At 34.4% G+C, this 19,504-nt stretch overlaps 1 long non-coding RNA gene across 3 annotated transcripts in view; it reads right to left on the reverse strand.

The window, feature by feature from the left end:
• LOC132669506 (uncharacterized) overlaps positions 1-19,504 on the reverse strand; it is a 161,688-nt gene that overhangs the window by 15,273 nt on the left and 126,911 nt on the right. For 2 of the 3 annotated variants that reach the window (XR_009606129.2, XR_009606130.2), the window contains one exon: positions 5,964-7,970. The exons of the other annotated variant lie outside the window; for it this stretch is intronic. This is a non-coding gene — a long non-coding RNA (uncharacterized LOC132669506). Of the gene's footprint in view, positions 1-5,963; positions 7,971-19,504 lie in introns of those variants that run through there. 3 annotated transcript variants of the gene reach the window in all.

Here is a 19,504-nt window from a genome sequence, read left to right on the forward strand (position 1 = left end):
TATATATTAAAGACCTGAGGTTTCATGGAGATTTAACTCTTGAAAATGTTTGCTTTTAACATAAAAAAATAGAAGTTTCATTTTCAGTGATTTTATCATTGTGCCCGTCTAGAATGAACTTGTGTCATTCAATAGGTCAAAGAAAGTGTACCAGAAATAGGCTCGTATCTGTTAGAAACTAAAAGCTGCAGATTTCTCCATTTTTTCACTCTAACCTTGACCTTGTGGAGCATTAGCTCATTTTTAAAAGACCATCTTTGCCTGATACAAATGACAGTGGCCCTGAATGGATTAGACCTTTCCCTGGAAACCCTTAATTCTGCTTTCTATTATAGACATATCCCCAGCATCATTGCTGTCATTTCACAGATGGTTTTAATAGCTGAAGTTTTGTTTTAAGGTTTTTTTCAATTTTATTTGTTATTGTTGTTTTATCTTTCCCCTCCTCCTTCTGGTCCCAGCTCCAGTCAGAGAATTCTATTCCTGTAAGTCACGTATGTTTATTTCCCTGTAGAGCAGGGTGATTCTAAGCAACGTAAGTCCCAGTTGCCAGAATGTTCTGACCTACACTCAAAACTGAAGTCATTCCCAAACACATTTTTTTCTTCCTGTTTTGTCAGTGCTGTGGGCGAATAGATGGATTATAATGGATAATATTTGGGCAAAATCTCAATAGAATTTTATTAAATTATATTTTTAAAGGGTGAGAATGGCAAAGGCCCCTAATTAATTCACAATCCTGTTATTACTGGCAGCAAAATATCAAAAACTTTAATTGCTACATTCCCTAGGAAAAAAATATTTTGTTTATTGACTACAGTGTAGTCTCTGTGAGATAATGTTCACTTAGCTGATGCAAGGAGTTTGCATGTTACCCTGGGTTATCTAATAGTATGCATTTATCTTCAGGATATTTTTTAGCTAAATCAGTATCAAAGCTATTTATCAGACAGTGGGTTTCTAACCAATTTTTTTCTCTTTATAAAATATACCTGTAAACTTCATCTATCTTAAAAGCTTCAAAAGATTTCAACGCCACATCTTATTAGCAAGAATTGAAATGTGAACCTATGTCTACAATACAGTGGAATTCTTCCTTAGGAAGAGCCCTATTTCGGAAATTGTTTGGATTTTTTTTAAAGAAGAGGGTGATTGCTCTGATCTCTCCCATCCCATAAACTGAGGTAGGAGATTTTGTTGTAGTCTGAACCCAAATAACCAACTCCATTTCAGTTCTGGTATCTCAAACCATCTGCTGCTAAATATGAGTCCACTTAAAAAATTCAAGTAAAAAAGCCAATATAGTAATATTTTCAAAACATTTAGCATCATTTACTAAAAATGTGGATGAGGGAGCAAAAATACTTGAAGAATGTATTGAAAAGCAACGCATCTGTTTAATGGCTCTTTCACGGATCCCCATCAGTTTGGCATTGTGGAGAAAATCGTTACTAACAGCAATTCTGCATGTATTAACATTTTGCCCTTTTTCCAGCAATGTTTGCTCACTGTAGTTCTACAATGGGGTAATAATAATGCTTATCTTATGGAATATTTTTCTTCTCCTTCTCAAGGAAATGTGTGCATTCAACTATAAATATGTAAATATATGTATTCTAATCATAAATATAAAATATACATACACATATACAAAAATAAATGTATATATACATACATTCATAAATACATAAATTGAACTAACCATACATTTAACTTGCTTTCTAGATGTTGACAGGCGTTAACAATTCTTGCCATTACCTACCATGTAGGTATTTCTGTGAAATACAGGATCATTTCTTTGGTATTTCCCTACAGTCAATTTTAATAACTGATTCATCTGCCATTATAAGGAATCTAGATATTTTGAGGTTCTATTGTCTTCCAACATCTCCATTTTTAAGAATGTGTCCGAGAAGTGGTACAATTTAGTGCTGCACTTGATTGAAACACATCTTTTCAATTTGTGAAATCTTGGAATCACTTGCTCCATATTTCCTAACCCATGATACTGCCAAATACTTGGATCTATTAGGATCGATAAATATGACTCACTTTATGATTGAAGGGGGAGGGAAGGAACGGATATACGGAAAACATAAAATAACATGCCTCCATAAATTTGGTTAACTTTGCTGCTTGGCATTCTTAGAGTTGTCTTTGTTCTGTTCAATGCTAATTTTTATTATACTGAGCTCGCAGAAATAGGCATCTCAGAACCAGTGCTTAATGCATTTCATCCTTTTGACACTTCTAGGGGAAAATGCAGTTTTGAAACTATCTCCTATCTCTTCTTTTCCTAATTGGATTCACCCCACACTCCCCACCCCATCCCCTAAATACGACCAAATATTGACTGACAGCTTGAAAGTGCTAATCGACTCATTCCCAATCATATGTGTTCAATATGTTGGCTTTAAAAAAAAATTAGGAGCCCAAATCTTTCATCTAATATCATTGCTCAATAGACAGACAGAATTTTAACCAGAGCAAATTCAAGTACAGCTTTCCGACCAGCCAAACCCAGGAGACAGGCAGGAGGTCTGCCCTCCCCAGCCGTTCTTCTGTCTGCATTAGCCATCCTTGCTCAGGCTCCATCGACCTGTCAGAGCCGTCACAGTGATTGACTGCCCCGGCAGATGTGCTGCTATAACAGGTAACTTGATCATCCAGACCCATCTGTCTCTAAGTCCTCTTCAATTCACACTTTGAAAAATATTAGAGGTTGGGAGGGGTTGGATCCTTTGTTGTGATTAAAAAAAAAAAAGTAGGCTATCTGTATTTCACAAAAGGTTATCCTCTCGTAAGTGAATGGAGATATATAGTATTTGTGCTCTTTAGGGAGATGAGCTGCTCCTAGGACATATTACTACCAACATTTTACATGGGCCAATGAGATCTGAGGGAATTTGAAAACCTGATTTCCAAAACAAAATCCAAAGTTAAGGACCAATTTTAAAGAACAACCATGATAATAATAGAATGATGTTTCAAAGATAACAGTTTCCGAGCGAGTGAAACAGATGGGCTGGTTGCGTAGAGAGAAAGGAGGGGAACCTCATGTGATGGGAGCAATCCTGTGTCTTCTCTTCAGTGCCCACAGCCTGGCAAATGTTGTGACATCATTAAGCTGAATTGCTGATTTCAAATGGGTCTGGAACAAGAATGGGCAGGGGCAACTCAAGCTTCATGCTGAAATGCAGTTAACTAATTTACTAGTGTCACTATTTCTGATAATTACTTTTCACCAAAATATTTTGCTGTGCTTGTGTGCAGAGGATTTCATTCTACAAGTCAACACCCCAATGTGGAGCTGTTCAGTATCTATCAACAGCTTCTATTAAGAGAGAATATAATCCTGGTGAGATCAGAGGCTAACGCTTTTCTATTTCTCAGTAAAGTCTATTGCCTACTCACTATCAAGGGATGAACACTGGCTGAGAATGACATGGCTCAACATCTAAGGGGAAGTAACACAGTGAAGCAAAGAAAACAAGGTAAAATCAATGACAACTGACAAGAAAGCAAGTGAACTCATTTTTTTTTTCCCAAATGAGAGGCATAAAAATATGCTAAGTATGCAGTGATACTTGTACAACCTGAAGATGCAAATAAATGAACCTGGAGAAAGATTGAGACAAAGCTACTCATTTCTTAACAGAACTCCCTTACGGGTTCATTGGAGGCTAGCCCACCACCACACAAATCGCCTTGGAATTACAATATGCCAATATTCATACTACTTCTGAAAATCAAAAGCAAACAATAAATATATTTCCCCAAAGCTCTCTTTCTCGGCTAAGGGATCTAGATTGTGTTCTGGTCATAGTTTGGCACTCTAATCTACTAGCCAGATTCCATGGCCTGATTTAAGATTCTTCATGGAAATGAACATACTCTTTTCCCTTCGGATCAGAGATAGAAATATAATATGTTATTATTTTCAATTAACAGTAACTCTTCTTCCCCCCACCTCCCTTTTTCTGGCCTGAGGGAGTTCAATTTTGCTATTGATATTGCTTGAAAAGGCAGTGAGTGGCAAACAGTTGTTTGGTTTTAGTAAAGCTATTTATTGCATGCTTCAAACAGTTATTTACCACATAAAGCTTTGGGTGATTAATTCAGCTAGCAGTGCTCACTCTTCCCCTCCGTTCCTCCATTCCAACCCAAAGTGAAAAAAAAGTCATATATTTGAAACACAAATCTGTCCAAAATTTCATATGAGCTGAGAACACGATGACACAATTTAAAAAAAAAAAAAATCAACAATGTCCTCATGAAGTTATATTTAAGAGAGTTTACCATTTTTATAATAAAAAGTTAAATAAAGGGGAAGTGATCACTATTTTAGCAGTGTTTGCCATTGCATACTGTGCAATTATTTGCTCTGAAGTCCTTTTAGACGGAGTGGTATTTGCAAGCCACAGAGATCTTCAGCACTTGCGTGCCATGAAATCAGATCTGTAAGTATTCCTGATATGGAACAAGAGATTCTTTTTTAAACTCTTGCATTTTCATCTACTTCACATCATAGGACTCACATTCTTAAAAAACGACTGAAGATTTTTCTTATTTCCATGTGGTTCCTGCTTTCTAAATTCTGTTGCTTGTTTTCTCCTTGGAGTTCTAAATGTTGCTTTAACATCTTTAGGTGTGATATAGATAGATTTAGAGTGATGTAGTTAGCAAGTCTCAAGCTGCAGCTTTTAAATACATTTGAAAACCTTCTTCTGAAGGAAAACAAGACACTCTTATGGGAAAGTTACACTTTATTTTGGAGGCATCTCTCGCAACTTTTCTTTCCAAAGATGCTGAATTTACTATGACTATTATTAACACATGCATGTAATTAATCTTCTATTGCATAAGCTTTTTCATGTACAAGGCTAGTTTATGCTTTGGACAGCCTGATGACTAAATTTTTAAAAGGGGGATGAAGGTCCATTTTCCAAATCAAATTCAGTGGAATGTTTGAGAAAGGGCCCCTTTACATGGGTTTACACCATATGATGTGTTGATCCTGTTGGGCACAAGTTGCCTTTCTGTGCTCTACCATGTAACTATCGTCCTGCATTCATCTCCACCCTGCCCTTGGAACTTTTCTTCAACTAATTATATCCATAGAAAGAGTTCAGTGTAAATATGGTTTTAGCAGTTTATAACAAGAAAAGTGGTTTCCACTTATTTTAAATTCAAGTTCTGTATATTCAATTACTGTTAGCAAGCACTCCACCTACTGGCTCACATGATGCCAAGCAAGCAGACCAGGATGGGAAGCAAATCGGCAGTAAAGGATATTTTCAACTCTGCCGACATGAAAAGGATTTCAACTTCCAGATTGTCAACCAGGAGGATCAAGCATTACTCTGATTTGCTGCTCACAAGTGTGAGGACGATTCTTGGTATTGTCTTGACCAAGTGACAATGTGATTGTGAAGAAGATTCACAAGATCAGTGTGGTGTACGAGGGTGGGATGGCTCAATGAGAGGTGGATTTTTGTAAATACAACAAAGAGGGGATCATATCCCAGAGCCTAAAAATGCCTTGTATGCATATTTAGAGCAAATATATAGGCGCATAAGCATAGGTATAAAAAGTATTTTTGTTTTTAAAACATTCTTAAAGAAAACAGGAGCTTCAAAATGAGTTAGGATCATAAACATTGCATACGGCTACTTCTTGTCCACTGAGATGTCGATTTTAAAAATGTAATATTGCAGTGGCAAGAGTAAAATAAATGCCTGAAAAATTCCTTTAATCACTGCCCCCACCTCCATGAACTTTTTAGCTTAGTAGTCTTAGTAATGAATAATTATATGACAGAGAGAGATTAATTTTAGGCATTGATAGTGAAATCAAGAGAAATTGAACCAGCTCTGTTCCACAATGTCAACATAAGGTATAAATCATAACTTTCTGCCTACCCCACCCACTCACCCACCACTACCCATCTTGACATCTTTTTTTAAGTACAGATTACTATGTAATTATTGCCACTGTACCCATATTACGGTATGTTTGAATATGGCAATAAACAATATGGCAATTAATGTGAAATAATACAAGAGCAAATCAAGGCACACAGGCTAGATATAGAGGCAAAGCAGCAGGAACGTTGAAAATAACCTTAACGGGCTGTTGATGTGGAAATGCTTTCCCTAATATTGTCGCAGGGTGTTACTGTGAGCAGAGCTAGAAGAAAGAAATGCTAAGGGGAGAATGTCTAACTATATGAAAGGTTTCTTGGGGTCAACTGTAGCTTATCGCCAACTTTCCATCTTCTCCAGGATTAATGAAGCATCATCATATGCTTTCAATACCATGGGAAGGTCTCCTGACTCCAGAAACTCTTGAAGTTTGCAGCTAAACCAGGATACAATATGGCACTAAGTAATAGAACCTATTCTGGGCTGATGAATACTTGTGCACTGATACTGGAATAGCTTTATAACTGCTTTAGTAAGAGCCCAGTAAACTGCTTCCCAGATGCATGAATTTCTCTTTTGGCTTTGCAAAGGAAGTGTTCACAGTTAAGGAGGAAAAAAAAAATCAGTTCCATTAAGCATTTACCCTGCAAAACAGAGATTGAGGAATCTTAGCACATGACGACACAACAAAATTTACCTGACCCTTCCAAGCTAAGGAAAACAAGACAGAAGGTCCTCTCGTGAGGCTGTATCGTATATATGTTCTGAGGCTGTGCTGCCCATATGTTCAATAGGACTGTTGAATCTCAAAGTTATAATAATTTGCAACGAGGTGCCAGAACCAATTATTAAATATCATATGATCCAACAGAGATGAAATAAAAATATACAGGGTCGATTTTACTGGCTTTGACTATTATAAGGCATTTAAAGTACTTTGAATTTACAGTGTAACTTGAGGGTTGTATTAACGACTTCCTTATGCTAGAATTTTGTTCCCAGCTGAATATCATAAGCTAAATGCAGATGGCATATTTTTCCAAGGACAAAGGGAGTCTTGGCCTTATCCTTTCTTTTTGATTTGTATATCAACTCAAGAAAAGGAGCTAGGCTATTATGATATCTTCCACTAATGTAAACCTTTATTCAAAAGCGCAAATGACAGCCAAAAGTACAATTCAAGTGAGAAAAAAGGTAGTTGTGATAGTATCACAGAATGATACGATCTCAGCCAAATCGCTGCCTATGATGCAGAAAAAGGAGCCTCTTAGTCTTCTGCATAAACAGTTATAATTTATTTACCATGACATTCTAAAGCATGAGTGAGTAAATGTTTTAAATACTGGTTCTGGTCTCAAAGCCAAGGTCAGTTCTTTCTCTCCGATTGCTGAAGTTCTACCCTTAGTGAAATCAAAGGCATGTGGATTGGTGGTTTACCTCCAGCAAAGCAAGACAGACAGAAGATGAAGGCGCCTCTTGGGTTCTTCCTGCTACTGTTATTTCAAAAGTATTAGTAAAGGTTTCAGTTAAGTCCTCAGAATCAAAAGAAGATTGCTCTACCCTAGGAACTTATTGCCAGAACAAAACCATCTCTCTGAGTAGATTTTCTTGAGAATCAAAGTTGAAAAGCAAGCTCCTATAGTTTTGTAGAAAATAGAAAATTTACAGCCTCTTCTTCAATCTCAGCGTAGTGTGTCTGCTAAGTCCTCAGTGTGATCACTTTGGGAGATTAAATACTCAGTCTTCCCTCAGTCACCGGAGCACTGCAAGCATAGGACCATGTTTGTCTATGTATGTTTACAGCACCTGTCAGTCGATACATGAGAAACAAGAAGAGTAATGTAAACTGATCCCCCCCCCCCTTTTGCTGAATATTTAATGCAGTTCACCAGAAAGAAAAGCACAAACATTCTACTTTTCCAATGCTTGTCTTCCATACCCTCTTCTAACATTCTCTGGGGAGAGGTGGGTTTCGATCTTGGTCAAAGCAAGTACCCATTTACTTCAGAATCTTCACTGTCTTGTCTCGGCTTCCTTCCTGTCTCCTAAAATGAAATTTATTTTATTTTAGCCACCTCTGAGCAGACTTGTGTGTATATATTTTCAGATAAATTGGATTGCCCATATGGATTTTTAAATCAGTTTTCGGATCAAATTCAGAAATATGTAAACTGTTGTGTTGTTGGACCAGGCAGGAGTAGAACATATCACTCAGATGAAGAGCACCCAGGACTATAAAGTGATCTTTAAATGAGAAAACTAGAGTGTAAGTCAATTAAAGTGACCAATAATGGGAAAACAAGTGCCCATTCCAAAGGCAATTGTAAGACATTTAACCCACGGAAAGTTGCATCATACATTTTTATTAAATTGAGGCTATATTCACACTTACTGTGGTTTGAAATGTGAACCAATATTTTCTATCTTTGGTTTCCTTGCTTTAAGATCTCTTAATGTACAGAAGATGTAATTCATAATATCATATGACTGTTTTAAGTTTGCAAGTTACTGTCTCCAAAGTTATAATTTAATATAAATCAATAAATGCCCATTAAACTACTGTGCTCTCTCATAAAGCAGTATCTGACTTGAGATTAGTGTAACAAGACCCTGGGATTCCTAAAACCTTGATTCTTTGTATTTAACCTTATTTACAACATAACACATCCAATTTTAAAGAGCACTATCATTTATCACAATATAAAGTATTAGCTTTCAAAGATGCATTCAATCCTATTTAAAAGCTCAGACCCTCTGTTTTTCCATACTCTTTGTAACGAGGGAAAGGGAAAAAGATTAAGGTCCAAATAACAAAAACAAAAAACAAAAACACCCCACAATTATGCCTATTCAAATCCTTCCTGAAAGATATACAAAAATGATATTAGTAACTCTTAAAATAGTTTGTAGAAAATCTGCAAACTAATGGAATTTAGGGAAGAGGAAAAAGAAAACCTCCATAAATCTAAAAGGCATAAAAGGATTGGTGAAAAAGATCTCCACCTGCTCTCCAAATGGAGGTCTTCACAAGGACAGGAAAGGTAATGCCAGGTACCAACAAAACAAAAACAAAAACAAAAACAAAAACAAAACAAAAAAAGAAAAGAAAAGGGAAGAGAATAGCAAAAAAAATGTATTAAAACTCTTGGCTGAACGACTGCACTAATGTCATTGGGGAGATGTTAAACTTCAAACTGACAGCTTGAAAACTGCGACATGTCTATACATTAATTTCTTAATATCTGACGGTATTCTAGTTTTGCTCTGGGCCACTCTGAAGGGTGTGACTTCCTTTCAAGCTATCAGTTTCATTTCTCCTGGCAGGTAATCCCCCATGAATGAAAACAAGTGTAAATGTGAAGAGGGTTAGGATAAAATATAGAATGTCATATAGTTTTGCCATTTCGTGCCATCATGTTTATTAGTAATATTCAGTGTTTAACCCCATGAAAGACACAGTGCTAAGTGCTTTCAGTGTATTATCACATTAAATTCTCTCAATAATCTCAAAAGATATTTTCCAGCCCATTTCTCATATGAGGTAGTTGAGACATAGGAAGGATAAATGAGTTGCTACAGTTCATGGAAGGAACAATGGCATAGAGATTCTTACACAAATATATCTAATTCCCAAATTCACGCTCAAAAGGCTACTCTGTGGCTTCTCATAAATTTCACCCCTTGAGAATTAACCATGTAGTTTTGAAATTGGAAACATCACATGGTGAATGAAGGCACATCATTTACTTCCCAGAAACGGGAATGAAGTCACAAGAGGACAACTTGTAAGTTTTGAGGCTAAAATGAATTAGTACCAGTACAGCACGTAACACATAAATGTTATCCCAAAGTGTTACACGTCATTGTTATTGTTGATAGCAAGGCCTTACCAAATGATATGGAGTTCAACTTATATAGTTCATGTAATGAAAATCAACTCAAGAGAAAGATACAATGACCAGGAAGGGGAAAATAGCTGAATGATGGTACCACCAAGTCCTTTCATTTTATCTCCCACATTTTCATCCTGGAGCTCAAGAGGACCATGGGGTCATGAGTCGTGATTCATCCTAGGTAGGTTGATTGTGTTGACAGGAAGGCAGAAAACAACACCTCAGTTTTTACTTACGCCAATACTACACTCAACAGAAAGAAAACTTGAAGAGCCATCTTTTCTATTAAAGCATTCAATTCAAGAACAACAGACAACAAGGATTTATGATCTGCTGAGGTTTCTTTTATCTTTTTCTTTAAGCAGAGAATAGTTGGTGTCTGTTTTGGGGTTTTATTTAATTAGCAATCAAGAAATTATCTAATTCTACTTCTCTTGGTTTGTGTCTCACAATTACCATCAAGAATGTGTGTATGTATTTGTTTTAAATTAAATCTAAGGCAAAAATGACTTCAGTTTAATTAAAACAATAATACAAATGACTATCTCACTTAGGTAAAGCAGAAATGAAAAGGTGTTTTTGCATAAATAAAAAGGAAATTAGGATCCTGAGTTTAACAAATGGTACTGAAACATACAATTTTCTAAGAAATGATATTGAAAAATACTTGGTAAGGCAAAAAAAAAAAAGAGATGAGATGACTGATAACTTGAAATACCTTGAAAATTTAAACTTGCTGATCTATTTTGAACATTCATTTGTCTCCTTAACATTCAAAGTTTGGTCAAAAAAAAAAGAGAAACCACAGTGGATTCTGTTCATTTTGGAGAAATAAGAGGTCTCAATTTCTTCTGGTTACAGAAATGTTGTGGAAACCAATATTTGGTGCTCTTACTTCAAAAGTAGATTAGGCAAGTAACTATGAAAACGTGAATTCTAAGTGATGGAATGTTGCTAGGCCATGGAGAATGACCTGGTGTGCCACCTGCCATCTAGTTGTTATCACCCCCTGGGAATTACAGGTATTCTACTTAGTCACAGGAGAGTACAGAGACACTGAACCAGACACTTTGTTATACAAGAGGTCCTTGCAGATCTCTCTAAGTAACAGACGTAATTGGTCCTATATTTGATTAAGAGCTTTGTATGATTTAGTTAAACAGGTATTTTCAACATTATGTAACTCAGAGAGGGAGTTTTGGCAAACAATTTAGATTTTCCAAATGAGTATAATGGTATTTTTGAAGTTTCAGATGTTTAGAAGGATGTTAGTCTAAGTGATAAATATTGTCTCTAATTGAACTGGCTATATATTTATGACATAAAAAGCTTGACTTTGGGATTTCCAAGGTTCAAATAAGAACCATTTCTCCCTATAAAATACTAAATGAAGACGCATGCTATATCATTATAATTATTAGAAAATCCAAAACACCTAAGATCCTTGATGATAATTATTTTCTAAGTTTATTTATTTTGAGAGAGAGAGGCAGAAAGAAAGAGGGGAGAGAGGGAATCCTAAGCTGGCTGTGCACAAACTGTACAGAGCCTGATACAGTGCTCAAACTCATGAACTGTGAGATCATGACCTGAGCTGAAAGCAAGAGTTGGGTGCTTAACTGACTGAGCTACCCAGGCACCACCACCCCTGCCCCGGTAATAATAATTATTTATGTCAGTGACAAGTGATATAAACCAAGAACTTAGTTTTTGAAAAAACTTCAGACTAGATTGCTTTTTTTTTACTCAAAATTAGAGATATTACTAAAAAAAAATATTCTCAAGTGCCCTTCCCACTCCAATCAACCAACCAACCAACCAACCAACCAACCAACCAACCAATATAACTAAGACATGGCTTTTGGATTGTGGTCTGTGTTAGACTGTCCAAGCGCTTTATGTGACTTGATCAATGTAGGTTAATCAGTAAGCAAAATGATTTTTTTGGAATTGAGAATTCAGTTAATCATCAACAAATTAAAACATCTTATTGACCTTAAAATACTCAGAAAATACTAACTGTAGGGGTAAATGACACAGATACTGTTTGTCTGGAAGATGAAATCTTCTAGCTCTGTGTATGTCCATACAAGATTGTATAATTTCTTAGACCTGTGTTAAATGAGGAAATAAATAAGCATATGGAAACAATGTTCTTTGATTTACTAACAGTTGGACTAATTATCACACAGTTAAAAAGTGAAAAATTCAACCAATTATCTCATATTTATATCTATATCAGTATCTATATAACTATATCTATCTATATCTTCAGATGTTTGGGACACATAGGAATAGTTTACTCTGTTTGGCTCTTCTATATTGCCAATAACCAATCGGACCAATATTAATCCAATCAATCAAAAATTCTTATTTAATAGCTGCAAGTGTAAGTAGGGTAATAAAATGTGAATTCAAAAAATATCAAAGCAGGATAGCTACTACAACTTAGACCATATGTTTTTGCTATATTAAAACCCATTTGGTGTAAAAGGTATGTCCCATCCTTCTAAATAGGAAAATTGAAAGTCTTTTAAGGAGACACTATATTATACAGATCTTTTGGTTGACTTCAGATTGAGTAATTAATAAACTGCTTGACAATATGCATTAGAAAAAAAATACTGAGTTAATACTTATTCCTTCCACACAAGTCCATACAGGCTCATTTATTTTGAGAACATATATACATAGTGCCTACATATTGGAACCTTGCTTGCTGTCTGGTACTTAGCATTCAGTATATACTTACTGAATTAATAAATGAAGGCATATAACTAATTATATAACTAAATGTATACTTATTTCTGAAATTTTTAACGAAAGGTGCTTTTTTTGACCTTAACGATCTCACACATGGCTAAACAATTATGGTCCCTTAGAATATAAAGTATGACTATAGTGATTTCTCGTTTTTAATAATTGATTTTATTGATAAAATAATATATGTGCTTCATGCAGAGAGCCGATGCTGCATTTTATTTGTTAAAAAAAAAAAGGAAAATGTATTCTTATTCCCTATTCCCTGAGTCTAAAACTAGTGTGATGCTCTAGCAGATCCAGTTACTTTATTGTTAATTTGGGTTACATAAAAGGTAATCAATATATTTTAATTCCAAAGACTGAGTTCCCTGAAAAAAAATCAATACAAAATATCATTTTCAATGCCATTTAATTTACATGATTTGACTATCCAGCTATTCTACAGTTATGTTTTGTTTTTATTCAAAGGGTTGAATGCTGTGTTTTGTTTTCAACAGATGTGACTTTGAGTGCACTGGAGAACAATTTATGCATTGGGCTTAGAATTTTAAATGAACATACCATCTAATGGTTTGCCCAGGATAAGCAGTCACTTTAAAAAGTAGTATTGAAAGCAATAAAAATTACTTAAAGGATCAGTTACATCTAAAATGATGAAATCAATAACAATATTTTCTGTGGGATTCTTTCTCTCTGATAAGCGAAATCTTTGCTTAAAAGCTGCATTAAAATTTAATCACAATCTGTGTGCTTTAGCAATTGATAATTTCTGGACAGCTGTCTTCTGCTTTGTTTAAGTCTTGTGTTCCTTCTGTTTAAGTTATGCCTTTTAATAGCTGGATTAAGTACATTTTGTTTTAAAATATATTATTAGAATATGATTATATTTTATCATCTTCCAACAGTGGCTTGTGGTTCTCTGTTCCTTTGCAATAATGTTGAAACTCGGGTGAAGATCTCATGGGCGGCCAAACTACTGGAAACTTGTATTAGTCCTATCAGTCTGTTTTGACCTTAATTTTCTTTCCGAATTCCATGTGAATAGGTAACAATTTGTGCTAATGATCTTAAAATAAGTACTTTAGCCTTAGACTAGGAGCTAGAATCACCTCTAATTCATCTTTGTTTACCTGGTTCCTGCTATTTTGTCTGCCACATATTGAATAATGAAAATAAGTGTTCAGTGATTGAATAAAGAATCCTTAGAGATATTTTTCTTATGTACTCTTAAAAATTTCTTAAAAATTAGCTCGAAGAACGATCTAAGCAATAGCGACTAAAAATGTACGTGTACTGACATCCCCAGTATTTAAAGGGACAGATGATCACTTTTTAAGTATCAGTACTTCATCGCTTAGCACAGATTATGTAACAGCCAGTTCAGCAGTTACTGCTGTTCCACTGTCCCCCTCTCTGTGTGTTTCAAAGGAGGAGAATAAAGATTATCTTTCAAAGCACCTCCTCTGATTACATCCCTACTCTCTAATCACCTAACCCAACTGAACTTGGAGTGATAATGTCATATTTATTAGAGTATGACTATTTAAAAGAATCAATGTGTTCGATGTTAGGCTATGCATTTAAGTTCTGAAGGAGAAATAGCAGACACAGTGGTCAGATTATAATGTCTTGTGGTGAAATAGTTTTTATTATGTTATTTTAATGTAGTCAAGTAAATCAATAAGGTTAACTACATTTGCCAGTGTTCTGACCAAAAAAATTTGTACCTTTTCAGCAGCATCATTTACGTGCTGGTATTTACTTTCATTTTTACATCAGATGCTAATTAATTAAATACTTCTGCTGAAACTAATAAATAAGTAATAATTAGATAAACACATTGCAAAAACATAATTTGAAAGAAGCAGATTGAAGTGGCTTGGGAATATAAGTAGCCATATAGTATGTCAATTAAGAGAAAAACTGAAATATTCCAAATATGTCCACAATATGTCCAAATATGTCTGCAATATGTCCAAATATATGCACAATATTGCAAAATTTAAAATAGTACGTATTTTAACATATATAGAAAATGTAACATAGACCTTTAGAGTGGTTATCTGAGAATAAAAGATTATTGGTAATGTTGATTTGAAAGTATAATTTATATAAAATTTAATCTAGGAGTAAAAACATGTTCTATAGATAACATAATTTTTGGTATGTATAAATTATGTAAGACAGGTAAATTATTCAGCCATACAGTGAGTACCTGATTTCCCTTGAATAAAATTGCTCCTTGGGGTCTGGGGGACATGGAAGTAATAAGCACATCTTCAAATGCTGTGGCAGGCCACGCGTACAGTATGCCTCATTTTTAACACTACATCACAAAGAAATTTATGGATGGTATAAAGAAATTTAAGAATTTTAAGGATGTATGTTTGAAAGCTTAGAGCAAGTGAAAACTTGGAAGTGTGATCTCATAAATTACTAATGCTGGGGTCCTTGTAATCTTTATTTTCTCAACATTATTCTTTTTAGGGTTCTATATTCTAGTGTGTTATGTTGAAATGTTCAGGAACGAAAACTGCTTTTGCAAAATAACCCTAGAAAACCATAAAAACTGCAAATCCTTCCAAGGAATTAATCTGAAGTAAAATCATTTTAACATGCTTTCTTTTCCCCTAGTAATTTTCAGAAGCATTTTTTCTAAGATCAAATTTTGACACTATCCTTTTTTTTTTCACACGATGATGTGACTCCTCCTATTATTAAACTTTATGGTTTGAAAAGTCTTTCTTATTTTACTGCCTCCAACATATTAGGTTACTTTTTTAAGAAAAGGTGAACATATTAGCATTACATAAAATGCTAAAGTGACAAAGAGTTAAACTAGGAATTTTAGATGAATACACTAGCAGTTTGCCATTCTGACAGCAAAAGCCAAGCTAGTGCTTTAAAAAAATGCAAGTTTGAAAAATGCAAATGGTGTTATCCAAATATGCAGCCATATGTCCATAATACACACATTTTGGGGGGAAAATTTGTAAGGATTTCTCTCACAGCATTGTATCTCGAAATGGTGGGATTTTTAAAAAATATATATAGTGCTCCCTAGATGACGGTAACATATTGAAATTATCTTTCAAAATCTCCTATATACATTTTAGTGTAAAAAATTCATAATGTTTAGGTTTACACAGAAATTTGGCTCTATGTTTTAATATTCCATTTTGAGTAGGTGCTGTACTTCATCTCTAACATAGTCAGCAAAATCGTCCAATAATAGCCAGAATTTAGTCATAAAATTTTCAATTCAGACAAGTAAAGTTTAAAACATAGTCTCTGCGAATGATAAATTAACAGTCCTTGGAACTCAAGGTCTAAGGGACAGGGAAAAAATATAATTAGTTTGAATAACGTTAAGCTGTGAAATTTGGATAACCTTTGAGCAACTTTGCTCTGTTGATCACAGCATCAGTAACAATAGGAGAGTGGAAGCCAAATACAAGTGGTGAAACCACCAACAGGAAAATATCAATTAATCTTTTTCAATAGAGTTGAAGTATGGGTAATCCTCTCATTAAATAGTTTGAACCTTTTTCTAAGTAAACAAAGGAGGGATAATGAGTGATGTGGTCTGTCTTGTTTACATGGAGAATCTTCAAGAGGCTTAGCATAACCTCTCAACACAGAGGTCTTCTTAGCCACTGGTCACTAATTACCCTCTTTTAAAGGTATTTGTCTAAGCAAAGAGACAATGTTTTCAGACTTAATATGAGAATACCATTTAAGTGCCAATATTTTACACTTAAGCCAATATAGGAAGAAGTGTCAAAATCTATGGGATCCTCACAAACAAAACAAATATTATTTCCAACACATATTTGAATAAATGTTCATTTTCTTACAATCCTCATCCAAAGAGTTACTTCTATTATAAGATATAATTCGTGTCTAACTGCTAGAGATAGGGTATAACTATTGACTGAACTATTCCATCCTCCTTAAGACCTCCAATCACTGAAAATTCTGGCTTGGAAGGGAGAAGAGAGGCCTGGAATTAACATTCGTTATGTCATCTGCCAACCAATTTGCCCTTGATATTTAAGCAATTTGAGAGTAAATACAATTTTTAGTTTTCTTGTCACCATGCAAGTGCCATTTCAAAACCACACGATACTTTCAAATTTCTGTATGATCCAAGCACCAATAGTCATTACCTACTGCTACAAATGCTTTTAATGTACCAGGTACACGAAACAAAAGTCCATCTACCATGGACCTACAAGGAGAGAATTTTACCCTGATCTTTAACCAAGGCCCACATTTGTTACCATGCTTATTCATAATGTAGATATCGCAGTGAACTTTTACATGACTCCATATATATGAATGAAATGAATATTAGTAACCTTGATGCCTGCAACAGTATTTTTCTAATTTCCAAAGGAGAGCCTGTGTAAGAAGTTAGAATTACTAAAATCATCAGAACAAAAAGTGGTCATAAAGAGGTGGTCAAAATTATGAATAAGCAACAAGAGAGACAAAATTCTTCAATAATTCCAGCCCTAGTAAGATGATTTTCATTTTTTTGCCATCAACTCTCAATAATTCACATTGACAGTGCTATTTGGATGCTCTCTCTGGATTCTGTTTTGTGGATTACAACATGAAAAGTAGAAGAGTTTTACAGGAAGAGTTAAGTACAAAAAGAACATTTCCATTTTCATGCCTGTGATCTGTGACTGATGTTTTTTTTTTTATATCTGAAAACTGTATTATTTATTTTGAAGTAAAATTTCATTTTTTAATGTAACAAATAAGCCATTAGGACATACACTTTATACACTTATGGAGTCCTATAAATCTATGATACCCGTGAGGATAAAACTTAAAAATAAACATGAGAGAAGTCTATGACTTTGTCATTAGTTGTCCAGTGTTTTAGTAATAGCTCATCTTGGAAACAACATTGAATTTCAGTATCAGAAATTTTCTTCTTTCTACATGTGAGTGCTTTATGTGCCATATAAAGTTAAAAAACACTATATACAATTTTTTTGAAAGTAGATATAGCTAATCATGTGATAGTGTACCAGTTGCTTAATTGAAGATTTCTACAAATTAGATTTTATTAAAAACACCTCTAAGAACCATTTTAGTTCTATGATCTATGAATATTGTGTAGATTTTTACATAGAAGAATCATGATTTCACTTATCGTCATATATTTTAATGCATCCCAATTATTTCTTTATACTCTTGATGGAAATGTTGTATTATTATAAAACTGTAGAAAAAATAAATATACATACATGGGTATATATATATTATATAAATATAGATATATGCAAAACAGGGAAATGCATATGAATAAAGACATGACATACTTTGAATTGATAATGCAGTTACTGTGGGCAAAAAAACAAAAAAATGCTTTTTAATAAAACAGACATAGTAGATATTTGCCCTTAGAATAATTTCTTTGTAGTGACACCAAAAGCTCAGTGTGTGTAGGAAAATTTAGTCAAAGTTTACTTTTGTTATACTTTGTGTGATTGATGAAATTCCACAGCATCTAAACACAAAAAACATCGTACTTATTAAAATCACAAACACAATATCCTTCCTGCCCTTATACTTGTTTATTTTCCAAGTTTCTGTTTGTTAGAGATTATCTATTATTGGAGAATTAATGTGGAAATGCATTTACACCTATACAGTCACCATTTGATTTCCAGATACTTGTGGAATAACTCACTGTTGGTTAAATGGGAGGTGTGCTGGCCAATTAGCATACAGTTGAGTTTAGTTCATTTACATATTTCTGTATCTATTCCTAGATGCTATTTTTTATGCCACCCAAAATGCTGTTATTTGGTTAGATTTTATTAGTTTAGTGATATTAGTTTAGTGACTATAATTATGAAATGCTATCATATAACAAATAGAAATAAAGCTTATTCTTTTAAATTACATTTTCTCTTAGGTATTTGTGATTTCTTAAGAAATCACACAACTTCAAAGAATATCGGTAACTTTGCCTATCTGCTTTTTAACATGTAGTCCAGAACAATATATCATTCACAGAAAACAGAGAAGGTATTTGGTATATTTGTTACATGAGTGAATGAAAAAAAAGTTGAGTTTTCATGCATTCCGTTTTCTAATTGTTAGCATGACCTGAGGACCAATCAGAGGCGTTTTTATCTTCTTCCTTTTTATAATGCAAAAGACAGCTTCAAAATCCTCAGAAGAACCTCATGGTGCTTGCCAAGCCCATTTCTCCCTGACATTCTTAAATACAATATTTCCACCATATAATCATATCATGTGATATAAAACCGAAAATTATATGCCTATCCTAGTTACTTAAACTCTTATTTCTCAGAATAAAAAAAAACCCTCTACATTTTATATATAATTTAATAGGTCTGATCCTCTTAGAAAAAATGAATTAGACCATTTACTTCGGGACAGACAATGTTTTCCCAAGTATGGTAAGACCGTGTCAAAATAGCAGAAAATTGTTCACTGATCTAAATAAAATTATTATGAATTGTTTGCCACCATCACCACACATGCACCCACAGATATAACCTCAACATCAGCAAACTCAGTTGCCAGTGAGGCAGGGAGGCTGCCATAACACCATGAAGAGAAGATGGAGGGTTGGTCTGCACACAGAAACAAGCTCAGTAATTACCTCAAGAATATCAGTAGAAGCAGAGCACCAATTCTGTCCCTGATTTTACCGTAATCGATCTCTTGTAGATTCTTGAAAAAAAATGATATTTTCCACATGATAATTACCTTAGCTTCATTATTTAAAAAGGGAGACCCTGAGAACTCTGGGATAGAACCCATTTAGGAAAACCTCTCCTCTACGATCCTGACCTCTCTGCCTTTTTTACAGCGAAGAGAGAAGACATTCATATTTTTTCAGCCCCTGTTCTCCTTGCTTTGAGTGAGGG

The sequence above is a fragment of the Panthera onca genome, chromosome B3 (assembly GCF_046562875.1).
Source record: "Panthera onca isolate mPanOnc1 chromosome B3, mPanOnc1 haplotype 2, whole genome shotgun sequence".
NCBI lineage: Eukaryota > Metazoa > Chordata > Mammalia > Carnivora > Felidae > Panthera > Panthera onca.